The 26,052-nt window shown below is 40.3% G+C and overlaps 1 long non-coding RNA gene across 1 annotated transcript; it reads left to right on the top strand.

Moving 5' to 3' along the window:
- The first annotated feature begins 16,124 nt into the window (after positions 1–16,124).
- LOC141572183 (uncharacterized) lies at positions 16,125–23,169 on the top strand. Its single transcript, XR_012497394.1, has 2 exons — positions 16,125–19,179; positions 22,767–23,169. It is a non-coding gene; the product is annotated as an uncharacterized LOC141572183 (long non-coding RNA).
- Positions 23,170–26,052: the final 2,883 nt, after the last annotated feature.

Raw genomic sequence — 26,052 nt, 5'->3', positions numbered from 1 at the left:
ATGTCATCAGCCTGCTGGCTGCATGGAAGGAGGACCCCTCACAGTGAAAATGCCGACTGTCCTCCAGCCTTCATCCCAAAGCCACACAACTTACTCTGCCCCCTGTATGTCTCTGACACCTCCGAGTTACTGTTCTTCTGCTGGAGCCCAAGGTGAGTGCCTGGGAAAGAGAGAGTCTGCGCGTGGACCCTTTAAGAGGATGCCTGGGTTTACCACTGAATGTCTGCCATCCCACCTGGATGATCGGAATCTCCACTGTTTTTTACAGTCAGATGTTGTGGGGGCTCCTCTTCCCAACACCAGTACTCTGGGCTGGAGAGGACGGTGTGGGGCTGGGGTCCCGTGCTCCTCTGAGAGGAGCCTCCCCAGCTGAGATATCCCTCCTGGTTCTCAACAGCCACACGGAGGTTTGGGGTTAGCCAATTCTGCCTCTCCGCCCCTCCTAGTAGTCTCAATGTGGCTTTTTCTTTATACCCTTAGTTATAAAACTTCTGTTCAGCCAGACCTCTGATGGTTCTCCAGGTTGACTGTTCTATAATTTAGCTGTAATTTTAATTTGTTGACAGAAGGAAGCAGTCACAGTGTTTATCTACTCTGCCATCTTGGATCTCGCCATCAATATCTTTTCATCTTCTTTTTTCTTTAACCTTCCTTCCTTTTCTTATTTAGTTAATTGACTAGAGAGTTTTATATTCCATTTGGATTTAATTTGGTTATGTATTATTCTCAGAAAATTAACCCAGCTATAAAACTAAAGTTGTTGCTATATGAATCTCATTGTATTTATATATTTCCTCGATGGGTAAAAGTTTTGTTACTGTCATATATTCTGACAAAAATGTGTGTTTGTGTTTTGTATTTTATCTTTGTTTTTTCAGCAATGCTTCCCAGTTAAAACAACAACAATAAGAATTGTGCTTAGTGACCAAGTGAAACACAGCAGAATCATAATTCTCCTTCAATAATAACAAAACAGGACAATTTCCCCAAAGCTTGTGATTTGACTCTGAATCTTATATAGTTTTCTTTTATTCATTGTCAGAAAATACCTCCTTTTAGTATTACAATCCCTACTATTCACTTAAATAGCTCCTTTTATTTTGGTCTGGAAAAATAAATAAGCAATTTTACAAATTGGACTTCAGTATCAGCATTATGGCTATGAAACAGATTTTTAGGAGAACCTTAAAAGGATCTGCAAGTAAAAGAGCTGTCTCTAAGTTAAAAATTCACATCTTATTATAATTTAGAAATTTTCTAGTCATGTTTTACTTACCTAACTGAATTGTGACACTTTTAAGGGCTGGGATCATGTCTCAGATACTTTTGTATTCCCACTCCTGAACTCAGCACACTGTCTAGCACATGCAAAGTAGTCAGAAAAAAGTTGTTGAATGAATGAATGAGTTGTGGCTTCTGTAGCCTCTGTTGTTGTTATTGTATTTTTAATTATCAAATGAGCAGTGCATGCCTATGTGGAGGAGGTGTTATAATCATAACTGATGCATTGTGTAGCTAGGGAATGATCAACAGATGCCCAAAATTACTGCAACATTGTAAATAAATAGTTTTGGCAGTAGTAGCTGCTTCTGACAAAAACAAAATAAAACAAAAAACTAGACTTTAAATAGAAAAAAGCTAGACATAATGGCCAAAGAATGCAGAAAAGTAAGATGATTTGTGCCCAGCTCTTAATATACAAAAATGATTGAGTAAAAACATTGAAAGGTCAATGTCACTGAAAGAAAAGTTGCCCCAGAAATGAAAGGCATGCCATGCCATTCAGGGCCACAGGGAGAAGCACCAGTGTTAGTCAGGAGGCAGAAGGGAATGAAGGAAAAGCATAGGCAACAGCCTCTGTCATGTTTTCTGCAGTAAAGGAAAGGCAGGGAAAGCAAACAATTTAGGATGGTTTGAGTAATTCCAGCAGGCTCTGGGGCATAGGTCTGTCCCCAGTTGTCTGGTGTCTGTCACAGGGTTCATTTAGGACAGGGGAAATATTGGCTTTGTGTGTAAGAGCAAGATAACAGAGGTGGTTGTGGAGGTATGGACTTGGGATTGGTTGGTTTTCATAGGAAAGGTGGGTTCACCAACTTGTTTCCTGTCTTAGGAATAGTATAGTCCTGAAGAGAAATCTCTCCCTAGCTAGCAACCGTGACCCCCACTCCCCCAAAGATGTCAAAACATCATAAAACATAGAAAATAAAAATATGATTAACACATAAGACTCTAGAACTTAAAAGAAATGTATGGTAAATAAGTATATGAATGAGAAATTTTAACCTAGACCCATTTATATGGTTCTGCTTTAGGTATTGTATTAAATCTGTATATTAACTTGGAAAGCTTTGCCATCCTCACTATGTTTAGTCTTCTTGTCCATGAGTATTTTTTTAATCTGTTTTAGGGGTCCTTTATTTCTCTTAATAAGTTTTATCATTTTTCTTTGAGTAGCTTTTATTACATAAATTTGATTATTCCCAATATGTTCTTCTTACTATTATAAGTGAAATTTTAAAAATCTTGTTTTTTACACATATCACTTATATGTTGATGAAATTATTTTATGGCATATGTAAAATTTTGCAATTTTGCAAAATTAGTTCATTACCTTGAATAAATCTTCAGTTTTAAAAACTTTTGCTATAAAAAATTTAAAACTGGGCCGGCCCGGTGACTCAGGCGGTTAGAGCTCCATGCTCCTAACTCCTAACCGAAGGCTGCTGGTTCGATTTCCACATGGGCCAGTTGGCTCTCAACCACAAGGTTGCTGGTTCAACTCCTTGAGTCCCGCAAGGGATGGTGGGCTCCGCCCCCTGCAACTAAGATTGAACACGGCACCTTGAGCTGAGCTGCCTCCCGGATAGCTCAGTTGGTTGGAGTGTGGGTTCTCAACCACAAGGTTGCCAGTTCAATTCCTCAAGTCCCTCAAGGGATGGTGGGCAGCACCTCCTGCAACTAAGATTGAACACGACACCTTAAGCTGAGCTGCTGCTGAGCTCCCGGATGGCTCAGTTGGTTGGAATGCATCCTCTCAACCACAAGGATGCCAGTTCGACTCCCACAAGGGATGGTGGCCTGCGCCCCCTGCAACTAGGAAAAAAAAAAAAAAGGCAACTGGACCTGGAGCTGAGCTGTGCCCTCCACAACTAAGACTGAAAGGACAACAACTTGAAGCTGAACGGCACCCTCCACAACTAAGATTGAAAGGACAACAACTTGACTTGGAAAAAAGGCCTGGAAGTACACACTGTTCCCCAATAAAATCCTGTTCTCCTTCCCCAATAAAATCTTTAAAAATAAAAAAAGATAAAAATTTAAAACTTACATAAGTACCCATCACCAAGCTTCAAAAATTACCAAAATTCTCCTTATTTCTTCTATTTTCCCACTCCCAAACATTCATGTCTTCTTTAATTCCACTTAAGATGCCCAACAATTTCCTATAATTTTTTATGGCTGCAGAAAAAAGTCATTCAGATGTATGTAAAGCTTCTGAATCTTTGGAATACTTTTTCTTTTCTCTTGTTCTATTGTTTTGTTTTTAAATAGTTTCCATGATGATTTCCTGTTTTTGTTCTCAACTCTGAACATGGTGATATCTATTTAGATTCAGCGTGTTACCAGGCAGAGTGAGTAAGGATTTCCTTTGGCTCTCACTTCTGTTCAATGGCTTGATGGTTGAATCCTTCTTTAAAATATATATCTGGAGAGCAGACTGATATGCATATATCCCAGCTTTATTCCCAGTCCAGCAATTTCTCACTTAGTATACTTCTGCTCTGTTGAAGTTGCATCTCTCTCTTACTCCTATTGCCTGGTTTTCTATTAATCTTAGCTAATTTAGTACATGAGCAATTGTGAATTTAAAAAAATGCTCTCCTAGTAGGATTTCCTTTGCTTCTTCTCCTAACTCTAGGTCACACAAGGGTTTTACTCAAGGACTAGCTAATTTCCCCAAACTTTTTGCCCAGTTGTTTTTTTGAGATTTATGTGATTGAAAGACAGACAACAAAACAAAATAAACCAGCTCCAGTATGATTTTCTCTTTTGGGGGAGGCGTGGAATGGGTGATTTTCAGGAGAGGCAGAGTGAACAAAAAGCAAGAAAACTGCTCTTTCTAGTGGAAAGAATGGGATATTGTTGCTACTTCAGGACTAGCTTATTCAAATCTTTCCTAGCTTATCTCAATATTTTACCATACAAAGATTTTTTTAGAAAATATCGTACACTTAAAAGGAAATAGGATGTTGTGAATAAAGAAGAAAGTGGCACTCTCTATTGTCTACCAATTCTACTTCTGGTCTTAATATTCTTCCCCTAAGCAGATGGATGTGACTGATGGCTGATGTTGAATTAATGGTGCCTCCTGAGCACCATATTGGTGGTTCTGCCAAGTTTGTGGCCAGGGTACCTCCTTCCCAGTCCTAAACTATGACCATGACATGTTCCTCTCCCTTAAGGCTGTGACAGCAGAATTAGGGGATTATTTATCATTGGTTTATATCTTCCTGTGACTTGGAGGCTCGGAGAATTCAGTAAGTGTTTATTTAGCCTCTTTGTCTTACCTAATAAGTTTAAAAAATCAAAATATTCTTCTGGCCAGATCAGGGTCTAACGCACAGATTATCTTCGACTTGGTGTACATTTTAACCCAAATATATTCAACATCTCACCAAATATAATTAATATGACCTCTGTCTTTTTCTAAGATACAATGATCCTGATAATATTCTCTGGAAAATTTCACTCATTCACTGACCTATAATTTTGTTTTTCTTAATTCCCATCCTCCAAGGTAAAAGAAATGCAAACAGGAAGTTTTACACAATCTCCTTTGGAGACATTGCCCAATTTCCTACTAAGTCTAGAGCCTGAGTTTCTGAGTTGGTGGATGCATAGTGCAGAGGTATGAAGTTTTAGTTTCGGGGTTCCCCCTTCTTCTCTCTCTTCCTATCAATTCATTCTTATATTTTGGTCATTTAAAATACTTTTAAAACATTATTTTCTGTACTTCATATCTTTTACAATGTTATCTAAAACATTAATTGACATTAAGATATTAATCTTGCTTTTATAAGTGTGCATCTTCACTCGCTTTCCAGTGTTTGCTTTCATACTTCCATTGCTCCTGCTGTGAAGATGGGCACTTCAGTCTGTCAAGATTAATGACACCAGTGCTTGTTCATAATCACAATTCTTTGTTTATATACATGCCTTATAGTTGCAAAGAGATTTCACGTATCATTATTCATTCATTCATATATTAAAAAATACTTAAGCATCTACTATGGACCAGGCACTGTGAGGGGCCCTGGGAATATAAAGATGAAAGACAACTTCTGATTTCCAGGCCACAGTCTCAATGGGGAGGCACATAGGACAGTAGACAGGATACTGTACTCAAAAGTAAACTTCTGAAAATAGTTTGGTTTCTAAATGGACATTTTTTTAAAACTGGAAAGTGAATATATTAATTAACAGACACTAGATTTTGTCCATTTGACAGTTTTATTGCGTGTGTGTGTGTGTGTGTGTGTGTACACATGTGTGTGCATAAAACCTGAATAAATTGGTATTCTGGCTTTTGAATTAGTCTCCTAAGAGCATGTCCAGAATTAAATCTCTACTGGTCTCTGGACAAATGTAAGGATGTGATCCTTGAACTTGAAGCTTATATTCTTGATGATACCTGGCAATCCCACCAAGGCTCAGGCAGATGGGAGCCTGGTCTGGTCAGTCAATTGTCCCCTCTTTACTTCTCAACATTGGTTAATAGTGCCAGATAATCAAAAGATTCCTGTAAAAGGTAGAACTTTTTTCTCCTTTGCTAGCATTCATGTTGTAACTCACACAGAAGGAATTGAGCCTTTTCCCATGCTACTTTGTTAACTCTGGCATTATTCTAAGTGGAAATGGATTCTGATGGCGTAAGTATTATTTCCTGGGCAATAAACATCTTAAATAGAGAAGTGAGTCAGCAGAGCCCATGAAACTTAAGAACTAAGGTCAGTCACATGGGTAGTGGACCTGCTTAATCTGAATACAACTTTCTCTTCAGATCATTTTTCTTGAACTTGGGTGGAAAGTCCCACATCTCTTGCTCAATTTGGCAGTTGCAAGGATGAGGTAAGGCAATAGTACTCTGGCGATACTGTAGTGATATCTGTAGCTATAATATTTGAATAGTCACAGTAGCTAATCCATTTGAATTTGAATTTTCCCTTTATATGTTATTAAGAATATTGTAATATCCAATTGAAAGGAAAGATGATTAAGAAAAGGACTCAGAACCACAGCAAAAACTAAATGCTATTGTCATGCAAGGTGTCATGCAGGGTCTCTGATCCCGCTCCCCACATAAGAATGCAGGATATGGTGAGGCCAAAAAGAAACACCCACAGAGCCTTAGATAGGGGAGTCATACCACTATATTCTCGCTGGTGGTATCCGCATCTCTGCAATCCGCTCTTGCTAGCTCAGCCACCATCTTCTTGCTAGGCCCCCATTTCCTGCTAGCGTAGCCATGGCAGTTATATTAGTGGCCAATGGCTCACTAGTTACACCTGACGGCCAACTAGCCACAGCTGATGGCCATCCAATCATAGTTGATGGCCATTTGCTACCTGAGCCAGCCAGCACCTTTCCACGTGAGGCCGAGAGCCTGGAAACTGCACTCCTGGCTCTGTCCCCACAACAAGTAAATTTTAATTTCAAACCTGAATTTTTGCATTGAGAACACAAAAAGATTATTTCTCAAGTTCTAAGCTAATTGATTCTAAGTGTGGTTGGATGTCTGCCTCGTAAGGCAGAACTTTAAGATGATGCCACTTCTTGACTTATGTGGAGGAAGAAAATCACTCATGGCTGAAATTACCCAAAGAAATCACTTGATTGGCCTTTCCTGACTATGGAATTGTGACTTTTTCTCCATTGCCCATGGGAGACAGTATAGCTAAATCTTCTCTGCCCTCTTGCAATTTCATTAATGCAATGGGAAGTGGGTGGAAAGTTTCCACCTCTGAGGAGGAGATAGAAATTTTATATAAGGAACTCAGGAGCCTGAGTTAAAAGGATAGGCTCTAACAGTCCAATCTCTTGGTCCAACATTCAAGGTTAGGGAGCCTAGCAGGAAGGAAACTGTTTAAGACTTGGTGGCAGATAAGGCTAGGAGTTCCAGTTCTCTGCTGCAAAATAACCATGATGGCTGGAGATGGAACCAGTGAGCAGGCCAAGTGAGGAAGAGAAGGGCACAGCACTTGTTCTGTGAGGTGGCCAGTGCTGGAACTGGCGTCACCCAACTTTCTTGGCACAGACTCACTTTCTGAGGAAGTAGCTTCTTCAAAAGAGCTGTCATCTTGAGAACTCCTAACTGAACTTCAGAGTGAGGCATGAGCTGATCCTCTGTCAAGGAACTCTGTAGTCTAGACATAGCAAATGGAAGTGGAAAGTCCCTCAGATTTCAGGGGTTCCTCAGGGCATCTGTGACACCAGCTCCTAGAGTGACCCTTCCAGGAACAACTCATCTAGTGGAGATGGAGGCATCCTTCAGCTGCAAATATCAAGTGGGCTAGAGCATCTCCTTCCCTCTTTGGACACTATACTCACACAGGATTCCTGCGCACTTAGGAGGAGCAGAGGGCCTTGAGGAGACGGAACTGGACTTGTACTTGGGAGGCTGAGCATTCCATTTTTGGGGGAGGGCATTGTTCACATCTCCAACTGTGGGGTTGGATACTACAGTTACACACATATAAGAGCAAACAAACATTTAAAATAAGAGGCTTAATTCTTTCTGTGAAAAATAAGGGAAGAGATGCCCCTCTTTTTCTTAGAGCATTTACTTTAGAAAACTTGTAATTTTAAGTTCTTTAGCCTGCTCTTTGAAGTATATGTAAATACTTTTAAAAGTTAAAGAACTGTTTTTGCCAGCTTTGTGACCCATGAATGGCTTTCTCAAAGTCCTGAGAAATGTAAACATTCAAGGAAGATAGTGCACTGATCTCTGAGTTTCTGTAGGTGGGAAGGAGCCTAACTTCTGTGAGCACCTGCTCCCAGTTGCAAAACTACCTCCTGCCTTAAAGATAGAAGTTTATTTTTTCTTTATATAATCACGTCCTTTTCCTTGTGGACTAGTTATTGCTTACCTTGAGAACGTGTGTGTAATGGGATGTATCTGCTTAGCTACATATGTATGACTAACACACAGAGATTTCTTTCAGTCTTTGCAATCTCTTATTTGGATTGCCTGGGATATGTATCACATTCTTGTTTAATGCCTATTCAATAATAAAACTGACTTTGTCTTCCTTTGTGGATCGGTTTTCTGGGTTGGGAGAAAATTTTGTTTTGAGTTATATTTCTCAACACACACTAATGCCACAACCCAAAAGAACACAGATAGGAAAAAAGAAAAGTTTACATCTAATTGACTCCCTCAGAAGACCTGACTTCTAATTTATTCCCCTTAGCCTTTACAAGAGAGCTGCCTTATCATTTATTCCTTGTCCCTTTCTCTTCCCCTCAGTTTCTCCAACTTTTTACTTTATTTATTTTTTGTTTCTTTTATTGGGGAATATTGGGGAACAGTATGTTTTTCCAGGGCCCATCAGCTCCAAGTCAAGTTGTTGTCCTTCAATCTAGTTGTAGAGGGCGCAGCTCACTGGCCCATATGGGAATCGAACCGGCAATCCTATTGTTAAGATCTCATATTCTAACCAACTGAGCCATCCGGCCGCCCCTCTCCCACTTTCTTATATTGCCTGTCTCTCTTTTATCCTGTTGAAAGATAACTTTCAAAATAAACCTAGTCATTACTCATACAGACATATAAATAAGCACATATTGAAGATTTTATTCTACTCATTAATCAGTGAGGGAACCAGGAAGAAGTTACAACTGGTTCAAAAGAGAATCCAAAGAACAGACCATTTTTAGATCAAGAATATTGAAATAAGTATGCAAATAGTGGCAAAACTGGTTTTCCAGAAGGGAGCAGTGAAGACAATTGCTCTTCCACTGGACAGGACAGAACTTGCATGTCTATAGACAAGAATTATTCTGTGTTGCTTTAAGTTATGTGTAACTTACAGAATGGTAAAATAGCTCCCATAGAATTGGAATCAGATAACTGGAGGAGTCTCCTTAAGTCCATCAATGGATGAATGGATAAAGAAAATGTGGTGTGTGTATATAATGGAATATTATTCAGCCATAAAAAGGAATGAAATCTTGCCATTTGTGACAGCATGGATGGACCTTGAGGGTATTGTGCTAAGTGAAATAACTCAGACAGAGAAAGAGAAATACCAAATGATCTCACCTGTATGTGCAATTTAAAACGACTATAAAAAAAAAAAACCACCAAGCTCATAGATAGAGAACACATTGGTGGGGAGTGTGGAGGGTGGGAGAAATGGGTGAAGGGCGTCAAACTTCCAGTTATAAAATAAATAAGTCATGGGGATATAATGTACAGCATGGTGACAAGAGTTAATAATACTGTATTATATATTTGAAAGTTAGTAAGAGAGTAGATCTGAAAAGTTCTCATCACAAGAAAAAAAATTCTGTAAGTATGTATGGTGACGGATATTAACTAGACTTATTGTGGTAATCATTTCACAATATATACAAATATCAAATTATTATGTTTTACTCCTGAATCTATGGTATTTATTAGTTATACCTCAATTTAAAAAAGAGACAATGCAGTTCTCCATTGAACACAAATTTTCCTCTACCATCTTATTTTTCTTACTGTAAAAAAACAAGCAAAACACATGTTATGATACTTTTGAGAAGTCGGCAGTATGTAGTAATTGTTTCCTCTTTTTCTCTACCAAAACAAGTCTCTTACATTAAATCTGATTAAAAATCACTTATTCTTTTTTTTTTTTTAAGATTTTATTGGGGAAGGGGAACAGGACTTTATTGGGGAACAATGGTCAAATTGTTGTCCTTTCAATCTTAGTTGTGGAGGGTTCTGTTCAGCTTCAAGTTGTTGTTCTTTCAGTCTTAGTTGTGGAGGGCGCAGCTCAGCTCCAGGTCCAGTTGCCGTTGCTAGTTGCAGGGGGCACAGCCCACCATCCCTTGCGGGAGTCGAACCGGCAACCTTGTGGTTGAGAGGACGCACTCCAACCAACTGAGCCATCCGGGAGCTCAGCGGCAGCTCAGCTCAAGGTGCCGTGTTCAATTTTAGTTGCAGGGGGCGCTGCCCACCATCCCTTGCGGGACTCGAGGAATTGAACTGGCAACCTTGTGGTTGAGAGCCCATGCTCCAACCAACAACTGAGCCATCCGGGAGGCAGCTCAGCTCAAGGTGCCGTGTTCAATCTTAGTTGCAGGGGGCAGAGCCCACCATCCCTTGCGGGACTCGAGGAATTGAACTGGCAACCTTGTGGTTGAGAGCCCACTGGCCCATGTGGGAATCGAACCGGCAGCCTTCGGAGTTAGGAGCACGGAGCTCTAACCGCCTGAGCCACCGGGCCGGCCCACTTATTCTTTTTTTAATTAAAGTTTATTGGGGTGACAATTGTTAGCAAAGTTACATAGATTTCAGGTGTACAATTCAGTAACATATCATCTATATATTCTATTGTGTGTTCACCACCCAGAGTCAGTTCTCCTTCCATCACCATATATTGTATCCCTTTTACCCTCATCTACCACCCTCCTCCCCCCTTACCCTCTGGTAACCACTAAACTATTGTCTGTGTCTATGAGTTTTTGTTTCTTCATTTGTTTGTCTTGTTCCTTTGTTGTTTTCAGTTTTATGTACCACATATCAGTGAAATCGTATGGTTCTTGACTTTTCCTGTCAGACTTATTTTGCTTAGTATAATAATCTCAAGATCCAACCATGTTGTTGCAAATGGCATTATTTCATCTTTTCTTGTGGCAGAATAGTATTCCATTGTGCATACATACCACAACTTCTTTATCCATTCATCTATCGAAGGACACTTTGGTTGTTTCCATGTCTTGACCAACAAAAATAAAGCTGCAATGAACATCGGACCACATATAGCTTTATGGATAAATTTTTTCAGATTTTTTGGGTAGATACCAATGAGAGGGATTGCTGGGTCATAAGGTAATTCCATTCTTAATTTTTTGAGGAATTTCCACACTGCCCTCTGTAGTGACTACACCAATCTGCATTCCCACCAACAGTATATGAGTGTTCCTTTTTCTCCACAGCCTCTCCAACACTTGTTACTATTTGTCTTGTTGATGATAGCCATTCTGACTGGGGTGAGGTGATATCTCATTGTGGTTTTTATTTGCATTTCTCTGATAAAAATCACTTATTCTTGGAAGAGTTCACTGATTAAACTTACCTAGCTTGGCTTTCCTATTATTACCATCATCATTAATAAACATTTTTGTATTTAATGTGCTATTGTTTTGTCTGACACTTATTATCAGTATAAATAATTATAACTCCGTAACGCCACGAATAACTGCAATAGTTATTAGGATTACTAGTAAAGGTGAAAAAAAATTTAAGCAATTGCTTTTCTCCAATTGCAAGATGCCAAATAACCTGCCTGACTAATTAAAAACAAAAAAACAAACAAACAAACCAGTTTTAAAAGCTGAATTTACTAAATGAATGGATGATTTTGGCTTACTATAGATGCACTATACAGTGTCTTTTTTATTTGCTTTTTGACTTTTTTCCCCCCAAATATATTTGTTTTATTTTCTCTCACAGAAAGTCATATTTATTAAAAGCAGCTACTATGTCTGGTTCATCTTTGATGTCAAGCACCTCGTACAATGCCTGCACATTGTTGGTGCTTCATAATATCTGCCAAATGATGACCTCTCTGGCTTGGAATTTCTTGAGGGCAGGGATCTTGCCTGCTGTCTCTCAGGCATGCTCAGTGGATATTGGCTTGAGTGCCTCTACTAAGGTCTCAATTAGTCTATTCATTTTGAACCTCAGTTTTCTTCTGTCCTTGGGGCCCAGACATGTCCAATAAATAGTGTCATGGTTAATGGGAAAACCTATGGCATCATGGAAAGAGCACTGGATTGATTAAGGGCCAGGAGGTCTGGCACTACCAGGGACTAGTGAGTGAACTTTGGACAAAATATTTCACTTCCTGAGCTTCCATCTTTTATTTCCTCTGCACCTCAGTTTACATTTCTGTGTCATAAGAATAGCAGTTTCTCTCTCTCTCTCTCTCTCTCTCTCTCTCTCTCTCTCTCTCTCACTTTAGATTGGGGCATTATGATTATAAACAGGGTCTATTCTATATGTTGAGTTCTATGGAAGCAATTAAAGGAGGTAGAAAAATATGGGCTGCAGTTTTAAGTTTTCGTCTCATTTTTAAAGTCACAGGCAAGTATATTGGTTATTGGTTGTGTATATTATTATGAACACACATACAATAGGTTTTTCTCTCGGTTGTTTTAGGGATTGAAGTTACACTTTCTTTGTAGTCATTATTTCAAACATGCGGCAATTTGGTAATCACTATCACGCCTATCCGGAGGCCTTTTTGAAAATCTCTGTCTGTATGTGATATTGTCTGTGGACAACTCCATTGTAAATGCAGTAGGACAGGTTTTTATAGAGAAAGCAAATAGTAAATGAACTATACCTTTCAGGTATTCAGCTTGCTTGAGAGGTAAGGTCGGATAAGTCGGGTGTCTGTAAGCACTATGATGTTGGTCCCAAACCCAGGGATCATCCTGGATTTCTCCCTACTCTTACCCTCCAATTCACTGGGAATTCCTGCTGCCTCTCCTCCAAAACACACATGAATCTGACAGTTCTCTCTGTCTCCACACTACATTCTCATCCACTATCATCATCCCTTCCTGGGCTAGCGCATTGTTTCCTGTCTCCCTGCTTCCACCTTTACCCACTAAAGTCCATGTTCCTCCTAGTGGCCTGAATGATCTTCTAGAAACATAATTAGATCACACACACCCTGTTTAAAGCCCTCCATTAGCCTTTAGGTAAAATCCACTCTTCTCTGAGCAAGCCCCTACTACCTCTCCTGTCCCACCCACGGCCACTCTCCTTTCTGCCAACTCTCCTCCACCCACAGTGGCCTCTTTCTTTGCCTCACATACCCCAAGCTTATTCCAGCCTCAGGGCTTTTGCACTAGCTGTTTTCTTTGACTAGAATGTATTTCCTCATAATCTTAGCATGGGAACCTCTGTCTTGGCATTCGGATCTTAATTTAACTGTCACCTCTTCTGAAGAGGTTCTGAATTCTCCACATAGCATTTTTCATTATCTGATATTCCGATTTTTAAGAAAAATTAGTCTAATTTCTCCTCTACTAGAATGTAAGCCCCTGGGAACAGGGATAGGTCTGTCTTATTTGCTGAATTGTTAGAATCTATAAAAGATTTCAGCTTGTAATGGGCACTCAATAAACTTTTGTCAATGCATTAAAGGCACTCAGTTCTTGTTAAGTTGGTTTGTCTTCCTCTACTTGTGGGTGAAACTAACATGTGAACTTCAAGGATGCAACACATGGCTTCCAACCTTGATAAGCTGGCTGGAAAGCAATGAGGTGAGGTGGTACGGTGGCAGATCAAAGACCGATATCAGACTACGAAGATAGGAGAGGGCCAGGAAAACAGGCTGTTGTCTTCATGGAACCTCCAACTAATAAAGCTTGTGACTTTGGCAGGCAGCCCAGGCTTAATCACTACTTAGTAGAGTAGGCAGACTCTGCCCTACCCCCTATACTTCAGGTTGTTTTTACTTCCTTAAGCAATTTATGAGCACCTGCCATAGACTGTACCAGTCTTTGGAGCCTCTGCAGTAGGAACTCGATTCATGGATATCTGTATGGTTAAATGAAATAATGTCTGGCACATAATAGGCATTCAATAGGGTCGGTTTTCATTATCCTTTGCCTTGTACAACCATCCCTGTCAGGATTGCAGGAAGGAAGGGTGAAACCTTTCCAGATATTGGAAGGTTGAGGGTGTGAGGTGTCAACAGGTGGGAAAGGAATGTGGACCAGCCAGGGCCACTGTGTTAGTTTTAGTTTTGTACAATGTGCACCACCTGCACAGCTCTCCTCAGTGCCTTGGCTCCAACAGGGGTTGGTGTTCTTCTTCTATAGTAAGTATTTACACATGTCAGATGCTAAGGCTACTAGCCACTGCTGAGTGATGGGCAAAATCAAAAGTCACAGATGTTGCCCTCTGCCCCGCTCAGAAAGCTGGGGCAATTGCCTGGCGTTTTCAAGACTTCAGAGAAGTTGGAAATTTGTGCATTTGGTCAACTGACCTGCTGTGTCTGTAAGCCCCAGAATGTATGCTTTCCCTTCTTCATTCATTCATATGTTTGTATATTGAGTATAGAGTACCTGCTATGTGCCAGCTTCTGCACTAGGTGCTTAGGATATATCAGTGAACAAAACAAAGGTCCTTGCCCTCATGGAGGCAACATGTCATTGGGGAATCGGACAATAAATAATAGCATAGTGTATACATTAATTATGTAGTATATTAGAAGGTGATAGGCCTATAGATGAAAGTTATGCAGTGTAAGGGGAATCAATAGTGCCTGGAGGTGATATGGGGCAGGTTATGGTATTAAATAGAATAGTCAGGGAAGCCTCATTGAGAAAGAGAAATTTCATCAAAGTCTTGACAGAGGTGGGGAATTAGTCAATGACTATCTGGGTGAGAGAATTCCAGGCAGAGAAAACAAGTAGACCCTAAGTATGCTTGGTGTGTTTGAGGGGCAAAATGGCCAGTGCAGCTGGTGCAGATAGAATGAGAACAGACATAGGAGACAAAATCAGAGAGTTAAGCGGGGACCAGATGCTATAGGGCCTTGTAAACCATCATAAGGACTTTGGGTTTTACTCTGATGGAATGGGGAGCCTGTGCAGAATTTTTAGCAGAGATATCTCATGATTTTACTTATGTTTTCAAAAGGACCTGCTATAGGGCCGGCCCGGTGGCTCAGGCAGTTGGAGCTCTGTGCTCCTAATTCCGAAGGCAACCAGTTCAATTCCCACATGGGCCAGTGGGCTCTCAACCACAAGGTTGCCGGTTCGACTCCCGCAAGGGATGGTGGGCTGAGCCCCGTGCAACTAGCAATTGCAACTGGACCTGGAGCTGAGCTGCGCCCTCCACAACTAAGACTGAAAGGACAACTTGAAGCTGAACGTGGCAGCCTCCACAACTAAGATTGAAAGGACAACAACTTGACTTGGAAAAAAGTCCTGGAAGTACACACTGTTCCCCAATAAAGTCCTGTTCCCCTTCCCCAATAAAATCGTTAAAAAAAAAAAAAAAAAGACCTGCTATGTTAAGAATAGATTGTAGAGAAGCCGAGGGCAGGAGCTTAGGACAAAGTGGGAAGTTGTTGCAGTAACATAGGTGAGAAATATCTGGTTTAGATCAGGGTAGGAGCAGTGGAGGTACTGAGAAGTGATTGGATTCTCAGTAGATCTTAAAAAGAGCTAACCTCATTTCCTGATAGGTTAGAAGTGGGGTTTAGAGTAAAAGAGGCATCAAGGGATACTTAAAGGTGTTTGGCTTGAATAACTAGGATAGCGTTGCCATCAACTAAGATGCAAATAACTGTGAGTGGAACAGGTTTTGGGGGGCAGGGGAACTTCAACAAAAATTGAACTGAGCTGTAGGTATAAGCAAAAACTTGAATGAATCACAGAGACATTTTGTTGAATGGAAAAAGCCAGTCCAAAGATTTTACATAGTATATGATTCCATTTCTATGACACTTTGGAAAAGATAAAACTATATGGAAGATGAACAAATCCATATTTTCCGGGGCTTAGGGTTGAGAGGTGGGTTTGATTACAGAGGAACAGTGTGAGTGAATTTGGTTGATTATTCTGTACCTTGTGTTACTACTTTCAAGAAGGTATACCTGTTAAAATTCATAAACTATACACCAAAGCAAAGTTAATTTTATAGTATGTCAATTTAAAATTAACATATTAAACATTAAAATATTATTAAGTGTTTTTACTAATATTATAAGAATTAATTATTTATCTGACAATAAATTGAATTTTTTATTATTTATATGGAAATTAATATTATTTATCTGTATATAGTAATATTTGTGGAATTTGTCAGCTTTTAAAAATTACAATTTGGTTTCTTTTCTTGTTCTAAATAAGTGTTTACTTTGCACCTGATTTTTTTGTTTATAATATTGTATTGTTATTCTTTTTTTTTTTTAATTGGGGAATATCGGGGAACAGTGTGTCTCTCCAGGGCCCATCAGCTCCAAGTCAAGTCGTTGTCCTTCAGTCTAGCTGGGGAAGGCAAAGCTCAGCTCCAAGTCCAGTCGCCATTTTCACTCTTTAGTTGCAAGGGGCGCAGCCCGACATCCCATACCGGAATTGAATCAGCAACCTTGTTGAGAGCTTGCGCTCTAACCAACTGAGCCATTTAGCTGCCCCTGTATTGTTTTTCTTAAAGAGGCTATTCAGTTGGATAGGCCTCAGGCCCCCACAAAACCAGAATCTGTTCCTGCAGTGTTGGAACAGGTATCAGACTGGAAACCCTGTGCAGTAAGAAATTCACTATTGGTCTATACTTCTCCATTTTCTAGGGACTGTACCCTAATCAGTCAGTGGTTATATAAAAGTTCACTGTCAACTACTGTGTGTGCAGAAGGTAGATTGAGGGGGTACTCCTGGATACTAGGATCCTATAGGCAAAGCCCTGCAGGGACAAGTGTAATGAGAGCATAGGCAGGAAGGCAAGGTTTAGTGGTGACAACAGCAGAGATGCCTGAGGGTACCATACAACCTCTATTTCTAGGAGGAGTCTGCCTAGGCCATGCCACAGAAGGTACCCCTCAAGGACTTCAAATACAAATCATGGTCTGGAGAACATTCAGGGCTATGGTGACAAATGTAGATGGAGGAAACTGCTAGAATGATTTCTATTTTAGATAAAGGAAGTGTGAGATGACTGTTAGGCATCCAGGCAGAAGTGTTGAGTAGAGAGTTGAATATATGAATCTGTAGTTCAGGGGTTCTGGGTTTCAAATATAAATTTGAAAGTCAATATTTATACGGTGTTTATTTCTGATTCAGATCTTGCTATGACCAGGGAGGACTGCCATGTGATGGTTCTCCCTTCCCTTTCTGTTTTTTTCTGTCATTCTTTGGCCTTCACTCCCCAGCCCACCAACAATTCAGCCAAGAAAAGGAAGAGGACCCAGAGGAGACACAACTGATTTGGAGGTACAGAATGAGCTGGCTGCCCTCCTACAACTAGTACCCACTCTCCTTCCCCATCTAGGAAAGGAAACGTCGGGGCAGAGGAGGAGGTAAAGATGGGAGGGAAACCAGTGAGAACTTTCTTGTTGAGTGGGTCATGGAAACCTGATTTCCCACCAGACTGAGTTCTAGGGATGGGGTATAGGTCAACATCCCTACCAACAAACGCAGATTGCTTGTGAGATATAGGGCTCTTTTGGCTTGAGCCCTAGGAGGCAGCAAGACAGCAAAAAAAATGGTGATGTGATATATCTAGTAAATAAGACCTGAAAAACCTCTCAGAATTCTCTGATCTTCAATGAGTCCAGAAAAACAATATACCCAGGAATATTACTGAAGTAGGCTAGCTTCATTAGAATGCTTGTGTCTGAAGTAATAAAGAAAATTCCAATTCAAATGGATTTAAACAATAAATGGATTTTCTTGACTCAGTAATAAAGTTCAGAGGTGGGAGTGATTCAGTCCGGCACTGGCTCCATTGCTGTTCTCTTATGGGTGTTGGCTTTGTCCTCAGGCTGGCTTCCTTCCTAATAGCAAAGTGGTTCTATCAATTCCAGGTCTCACTTCTGCCTGTTCAGAAAGAGAACTTCTTTTCCTAACCATAGAAAATTACTCCTGGGCTTCAGTTTGCACCGACGTCAGTCATGTGCTTCCCCCTAAAAAAACAATTGTGACTAAGGACTTGCCATTAAGGCAAAAAGGGTGGGATTATGTCTGAGCCAATCAGGACACACCAGTGGAACTGGTTGGGAGGGGTGGTGGTTTATGTCAGTTTCACTCCAATCACACTACACACAGAGAGGGATCACATGGATCCTGGAGCAGCCACCAATAATGTCAACCATGTTTGTGGAGAGAGCCATACTCCTAAAAGGGCTTTGTGGACAGGAGTGAGGGCCTGCTCAATAGCAACTGTGTGGACAGTTAGTCAGGGACCAAAAGGGAGTGATGAACATCTCAGCAGATGTCAGAATCTGTGATAATCACCGAGGGTTAGATTCCCTTGACACCCTGGTATTATTTACTCTATGGAAGTTAGGTACAACTTTGGAGAAAGAGGGGCACCCAGCAATGACTAAAATTAAGTTTCTACTACCTGAGCTTTGTGAGAATCTGGAGTAGAAATTAAAATACAGAAAATTAAGTTGCATTTCTTACCCATCAGAGTTTAAGGACTCTGACTTATGCCTGCTATGTGACCTTCAGCACTCTGGCCTTCAGAGGTAACTTCCAACAAATCCATGTTCACATGCTAGGAGGAGAGTGTCCTTCCTCAGTTTTGTGTATTGAAATTCTTTTTGTCCTTCAAGCCTTAGCTTTTTCTGTGAAGGTTTCCCCGACCAGCCAAGCAGAGGTCCTCCTCTCCTCTGCCCTTTGCTTTTATCCCTCTTTTTGCCAGGCATCTTTGTAAGGCCCAAGGCTCTGCCTTATATGTGCCTCTGGTTTTAAAAGGCATTGTGTTTAGAATATGCTAGCTGACAGCTTCCTGGAAACAGCTCTACCTGTTTTTTGGTATTTCTGATATCCAGATATTTCTGGAAATATCTCCAACAAAAGTATCTGTTGTTGTTGTTTTGTCACTTGGCTTAAAAAAAAAAAGAGTTAGTGGTTCTAAAATACCTTGCAGACTATGTTGCATTCTTAGAGCCAGAAGGAGAAAGCACTTCCTTTGTAGGTCAATTGAGGAGCTCTTTGGGGGCGGGGGAGTCTCAGATATCTTACCCCAAATTTGATGATTTCCAGTGCCTATACCTTTGACTGTTTTCACTTTCTAGATTCCTGAGTTAAGCTCTGTGAGATATACTTAATTTAGGTCCTAGACAAAAAACAGTGTCCGCTCATGGAGATGAGGGCCCATCCACAAGTAAACCCATGACTATTGGAAGAAAAGTCAAAGGCTGAATTTTGAGCATGCCTTCAAATGTGAGTAGATAGTTTTGTTCTGCTATATGGGTTTTGTGTGTCCAGAAACAATTATCAATAGATTTAGCAAAATTGCAGACTGTGAATTGCTATTTTTTGTGAACTAGGTGAAATTGGATTTCTTTTGTGCAACAAAAGAAAGTGTTTAAAACAGGCTTACCTATGACCTGACATTTTCCCTTCAACTATAAAGCCCATGTGTTGAGAGAAGATAGGGGGAAAAGCTACATATGTCTAAGTGCCGGAAAGAATGGTAGGAAAAGCAGTGATGTTTTTATTTTTCGGAGTGAACAATGAGGTTACACATTACAGGAAAAGAAATTATCTAAAACAGGATGGGTTTAATTCTTGTAGGAAGGAAAGATCCTGTTTCTTTCTGACAGGTGATGTGTGCATGTTTGCGTGTGTGCATGAGGATGCAGGTAAAGTGAATGGTGGGTGCATGAAGCGTGAGAAGGGAAATAATACTTATTAGCTATCATGTTCCAGTGCCAGTTACTACTGAGAGCTTTACATTATCACACTTAATCTGTACAACTACCCTATGAAGTAGCTGTTTCTTTTCATTTGCATTTTATATGTGAGGAAAATGAACCTCCGAAAGCTCAGTCCACAGCACCCATCTCTTGTGATGTGTACTTTGGTTATGGGACAAGTTTTGGGTTATGGGATAAGATTCAAGCAAGATTGCATATCCCCAAAAATAATTCTCCTGATTTCATCACATCACGCTACCTCCTGAAACATCCACAGTATATTTTCAGGAGTCAAAATATTAGGAAACAAGACCAAAGGAATTTAGAAAACAAAGGGGCAGTCCTTCAGTTTCTTAAACGTGACAAGGCCTGAGACAACTAAGCTGTTCTTAGGTACATTATGTTCTGTATTAATCATTACTTTTTATTTTATAAAAAGGTTTAAGAATGTCAGATTTATTGAAAGAAGGCTTACAGATAGGATGATCAGCACATGATCAGATTTATTTTTCTAAGACCCAGGCCTGTGGCAAACTGATTTTAGTTTCTAGTCAATTAAAAAAGTGGTCAAATGTTTCATGTACATTGTAGATGCCTGACCACTGCACTGTACACCTGAAGCTGAATAATATTGAATGTCAACAATAACATATATGTATATATATATATATATATATATATATTGGTCGGTATGTATATGTGTGTGTGTGTGTGTGTGTGTGTGTGTGTGATGGGATGTGGAGTGCGGCATAAGGAATAGTCAATGGAATTGTAACACCTATATATGATATCAAAGGGGCAGTAGAGTGGGGGAGAGCGGTTATCACTTTATGAGGGGTGTAAATGTCTAACTATTACATTATTTTGTACTCCTGAAACTAAAAAAAAAAAAATGGTCAAGTTATGTAATTAAGAGGAAAAGGACATAAAATAGTCTGTTTATTTGAACCTAGTATTATATATTTTTTAAAAGTACTCTCCCTGTCTATTAAGATCTTGTTAAAACAGTCTCAAACCCCATTCTATGAATTGAATAAAGTCTAAAGTTCTCAAAGTTTCTTCAGATTCCTGAGACTCAGGGCTAGACTTGGTTCTAAGATACTGTTTCTTCCAACAGTGATTATCTTCATATCCAAAGCATGTCACTCTTCTGTCACTCTTCCGTTCACACTGATTCAGATGTGAAACTCAGCGATTCCCCTTAATTTCCACACAAAAATGAATCAATCAGTGTTCTGTGTTTAGCAGACTTTATTAAAGGTTTATGGAGATGAGGCATTTACATTAGAGTAATGCAAATAGAATTCATGAAATACAGATACAATTTAAAACTAAGACATGAACTCTTCACATTTTAATCTCTCTCTCTCTTTTCTTTTCTTAAATTAAAATTTATTGGGGCTGTTACTGGAAAGCAGGCCCTTCTTGGCCCAGTGTCCAGGTTCTTGGGCATCTAGAGCAAAGAATTGAACAAGATACCGAGGTAAAGTAGTGAAAAAGCAGTTTATTAGTAGAAAAAGTACACTTTAAAGAAATAAAAGCTGACCCGAGCAGCAGACTATGGCTCAAGGGCCATTATTAGAAGAGAAAGTACACTCCAAAGGGTTTGGAGCGGACCCGAGCAAAGGCAAAGCTCAAGAGGCCCTGACTGACGAGGACTTAGAGTTTTTATCCCTTTTTTTGTCTAGAATGGGCTGTTCCTTTCTGGGAGTGAGACCAATTGATTGACAAGAGGCTATTACCTCATCTTTTTAGACTGCGCATGTTCCTTCCCAGAATTCAGTCTGTTATAATGATATTAATGAACTTCCGGGCATATGTATGATATTGTAATGATGGTATAATGAGGCCCAGGTGAAATGAAGGTCGTTGTGGCCTTTACGTTGTGCAGGTCTGAGTGGCCAGTTTGATCTAGTTGGGTATTTTGTACCCATTTGTTCCTCATAGGTGTAGATAATTACAATGAAAAGGGGAAGTTTTGGGCGGAGAGGGGAGGTCTTTTCGGCAGTCGCATTCTGTGGGTTGTGCAGTGTGGGGACAGATCCAGGAGTGTAGTTTCCAGGCTCTCGGCCTCACGTGGAAAGGTGCTGGCCCAGGTAGTAAATGGCCATCAACTGTGATTGGATGGCCATCAGCTGTGGCTAGTTGGCCGTCAGCTATAACCAGTGAGCCGTTGGCCACGAATATAACTGTCGTGGTTACGCTAGCAGAAAATGGGGGCTAGCAAGAAGATGGCGGCTGAGCTAGCAAGCGTGGATTGCAGTTAGCATGGCGGATTACAGCTAGCAAGTGAGGTTGGTTGGCAGAGAGAAGTGGATGGCAGGTTGCAGATAGTGTGTCTCCTGCTTCCTGTGTCTCCAACCCAGCCGCCAGCGAGAATATAGTGGTATGACTCCCCTATGTCTCCATGGGTGTTCCTTTTTGGCCTCACCATATCCTGTGTTCTTATGTGGGGAGAGGGACCCGAGACCCCACATGTCACTCTGCATGACAACAAGTTTTAGGGTAATTGTCTAAAACAGGGATAGGAGCTAAAAACTGGGGAAAAGGAAACTTAAGGAGAAGGAAACTAAAAATTTCTATAGGAAAGAAAACAAAGCTTTTCAGTGTGTGTGGGGGTCTACTTGTTGGCCCATATCAGGGTGATAATTGTTACTAAAGTTACATAGATTTCATTTTAATATCTCTGAAATAAGGATGTGCCTTACAATTGAAGGCGGTGTCTTTTATTTCTTAGTGGTATATAAAGTAATGGTACATTTTACAATCAGTGGCATCTTAGATTCAATGAAAAAGGAAATTATACCTCTGTTTTCAAAACGTCTTCTGGTGATTTCTACTACTTGAGCTCTACATTCTTACCGTGGTGCTTTGGTCCAGGCACGTGCCATTTGTCACATTTCTTCAGCCCTGTATAGAGCATATAAAATGTATTATATATGTTGGATTGAGGTTTGCAAAACAAGTTGTTTACTAGTAGGGACAGGATTATGGCTGCACATGTGTGAGACTGATAAGAGTGAAGTAAAAAACATGTTTTGTGTGAATCTGAGCATAACAAAATTGAATGATAAGCACCTTTACCAAAACAACTTCTGGTTATCACCTAAGAGGTAAAAAACTCTGGCAAACAACTTCTGGTTACCACCTAAGAAGTAAACGAGTCCAAGGAAAAGAGGACAAAAGCAGAACTCCAGAGCGATGCTGGGAGCAGTCTGGACACTCAGCTAAGACCCTCCACGAGCCTCTGGATGAGACACTATCCGACAGAGTCCTCTGCGAGTGGCAAGCCGCCACACAGGACTCTCCAAAGTTCTCCTTGCAAGACCAGCTTGCCTCAGACCCGGCGTGGGCCCAGTCGCCTCTCCTGAACCAGGGACCTTCACCACCTCAATTGACTCTGGGACTTGGTTCATTATTAAATTCTATTCTATTCTGTATAACCTCCTGTGCTTACCAGAGCATTGGCCTCTGGAGGGATATTGGCTCCCAAATAAAGCTATTACTCACTCTATGTGTATCTGTGTGCCAGGACTTTGTTCCCCACTTGCGTCACAAGTACCACGCAGGGATGTAGGGCCCTGCGGAGGGGTGAATGTCCCCTTGACTTGCAGGAAGAGACTGAAATGTGGTGATTGTCCTTCACAGGCACTCGCAATAAGCCCACTTCTGATTTTGGCAGTAACTGCTACAGACAGTTCCATGTCAGCTCATACTAACAATATTACCTTTAATGTGCTGTGTTTTTTCATTTTCCGCTGCAAATAAATATGCTTGGCCAAGTGTAACTGCAGAACCAGCTCAAAATGGTCCCATTTGGTTTAATGAGATATTGAGTTGCTTTTCAGAGACAACAGACCAAAACCACAAGTCATGCAGTCAAAGCACGTGCAGAGAAAGAACATTGACTTCCAGCTATACCAGGAACCAAAGTCTTGTCCCCCACCCCTTCCACCAGAACTAAAGGACTGGGACAAAATGGGAAGTGAATACTTAAACCCTTTCAAAAGCAAAGGGCATCTCCAGGAAGATCCCGGGCTGACGCCCCTTACCATAAGGGGCCAAGCTCCAAGGTCCTCCAGTTAAAACTTGCCCTACCAGTGCTACCAAGTACCTGTTCTCCATAATCTCTTAAAAACTCTCCCCAAACCCTGGATCGAAGAGTTTGGGCTTTTGAGCATTAGCTTCCCATTCTCCTGGTTGGCGCCATTCATAATAGCCGAACTTTCTTTATTGCAATTTTCAGTGTTTAGTGTTTGGCTGTGCTAGCAGCGAGGGGGGACGAACTCTTTCTGTTCGCTGATACAAGCACATCTCATAAGTGTGGGAGTTAACATCCCCAGGGCAACATTCAACTAATGGTTGTCAGGACCTAGTGGGTAAATGCCCCTCTTCCTTTGCTCCAGGAATGCATTCTGCATGCTTCTCAGGAGGTTCTGGACAAATCAAGTCACAGTGACAACTTTGACAACATACGGGTATTTCATACCAGCTTTTGCACCTTCCTTTTCTCACCCTCTTAGCTTTCTCACTGCTGCTCTCTGGGATCATCTCTCAAATTACCTGCACACAAGTCCTTGTTTCAGGCTCTGGTGTGTAGTTTTTTTGTCTTGTTTTGTTTTGGTGGGAAATAACTCAAGCTAGGACTCTCTCTGTACTCTCCCTCTCAGAGCCCCATCTTTTCTTATTTGGAACCATACAACTCTTTCCATTCCTTACATACAGATTGAGCTCAGGCTCTTCCTTTGCATTTCCAAGATTTCAACTGCAGCTTTGAAAGGATTGTTGTAAATGAACACCAGATTTTGTCTAGGGTGAGAGGTAGGGAGTGTTTCAGTTTTTCAGCTTAAATTCCTATAGAAAACAAACAAGAAAAAACAGTAAGGACCTAGCCAAAATGTCAAAAATGGTTATCCGAAGGTGGAAAGATGGGTGGTTTAAATTCTCTTCTTTTTGTACTATTAAAAAAAAGAGACAACAGGCCTAAAATGGAGTCACTTGTGCTAAGCCCATGTCACCAAACCAAGACTTAAACTAATTGCAATTTCAGCCTCTACCAGGAATGTAATCTTTAACCAGTCAATTTGGAATTTTCTGGTCAGCAGTAGTGAGACAATCCGCCTGATAGATCCCTTCTGTCCTGCAGAGAAAGATGAGGTAATCTGCTCTTTCCATGTCCCTGTCCCCTTTTCCTATAAAAGCCTTCAATTTTGTACAGCTCCTAGGAGCTCCTTTCTCCTCAGAGCTCCTTTCTATTTGCCAGATGGGATGCTACCTGGTTTATGATTCACTGAGTAAAGCCAATTAGATTCTCAGATTTACTCAGTTGAATTTTGTTTTTTAATAGTTTCTTTGTATTTTCTAAAATTTCTATGATGAATATATCTTAATTTTATAGTAAGGAAAAAACAAGAAAAGTTAATACAAAAATTTGATCAAAGTGACTTTTTTCTCTTTAAAAAATAACTTTATTGAGGTATAATTTACATACCATAAATTCACCCATTTTAAGTATACAATTCAATGATTTTTAGTAAATTTACCTAGTTGTGCAACCATCAACATATCCAGTCTTAGAGCATTCTTTTCTCTCCAATGAGATCTTTCATATCTGTTTACAGTTAATCCTCATTCTTACCCCAACCCTAAGCAAACACGAATCACTTTTCTGTCACTATAGATTTTCCTTTTCTGGACATTTCATATAAATAGAATATTTTAATATGTAATCTTTGCGTTTGGCTTCTTTCACTTAGCGTGTACTTAAAGTTTATTCATATTGTAAAATGCATTATGTATTTTACACTTTTTTTGTTAGTATTGGTATTCCATTATGGGTATACCACATTTTGTTTATCCCTTCACCAGTTGATGTGTATCTGGGCTCTCTCCACTTTGTGGCTATTGTGAATAATGCTGATATGAGCATTAATGTACGAATCTTTGTGTGAACATGTTTTATTTCTCTTGAATAGGTAGGTATGGAATTGCAGGGTCATATGAAAAATTTATATTTAACCTTTTAAGAAACTGCAAAACTGTTTTCCAAAGTGTACTTCTTCACATTCCCATCAGCAATGTAGGAGAATTTCTGTTAACATTTTTTGTCAACACTTGTTATTGTCTGTCTTTCTGATCATGGCCATCCTGGTGGCTGTAAAATAGTAACTCCTTGTGGTGTTTTTTTTTTAAAGATTTTATTGGGGAAGGGGAACAGGACTTTATTGGGGAACAGTGTGTACTTCCAGGCCTTTTTTTCTAAGTCAAGTTGTTGTCCTTTCAATCTTAGTTGTGGAGGGTGCCGTTCAGCTTCAAGTTTTTGTCCTTTCAGTCTTAGTTGTGGAGGGCGCAGCTCAGCTCCAGGTCCAGTTGCTGTTTTCTTGTTGCAGGGGGCACA

This window comes from Rhinolophus sinicus, linkage group LG06, assembly GCF_036562045.2.
Source record: "Rhinolophus sinicus isolate RSC01 linkage group LG06, ASM3656204v1, whole genome shotgun sequence".
NCBI lineage: Eukaryota > Metazoa > Chordata > Mammalia > Chiroptera > Rhinolophidae > Rhinolophus > Rhinolophus sinicus.
The sequence above is the reverse complement of the archived record's forward strand: the minus strand, read 5'-3'. Positions and strand labels throughout refer to the sequence as shown.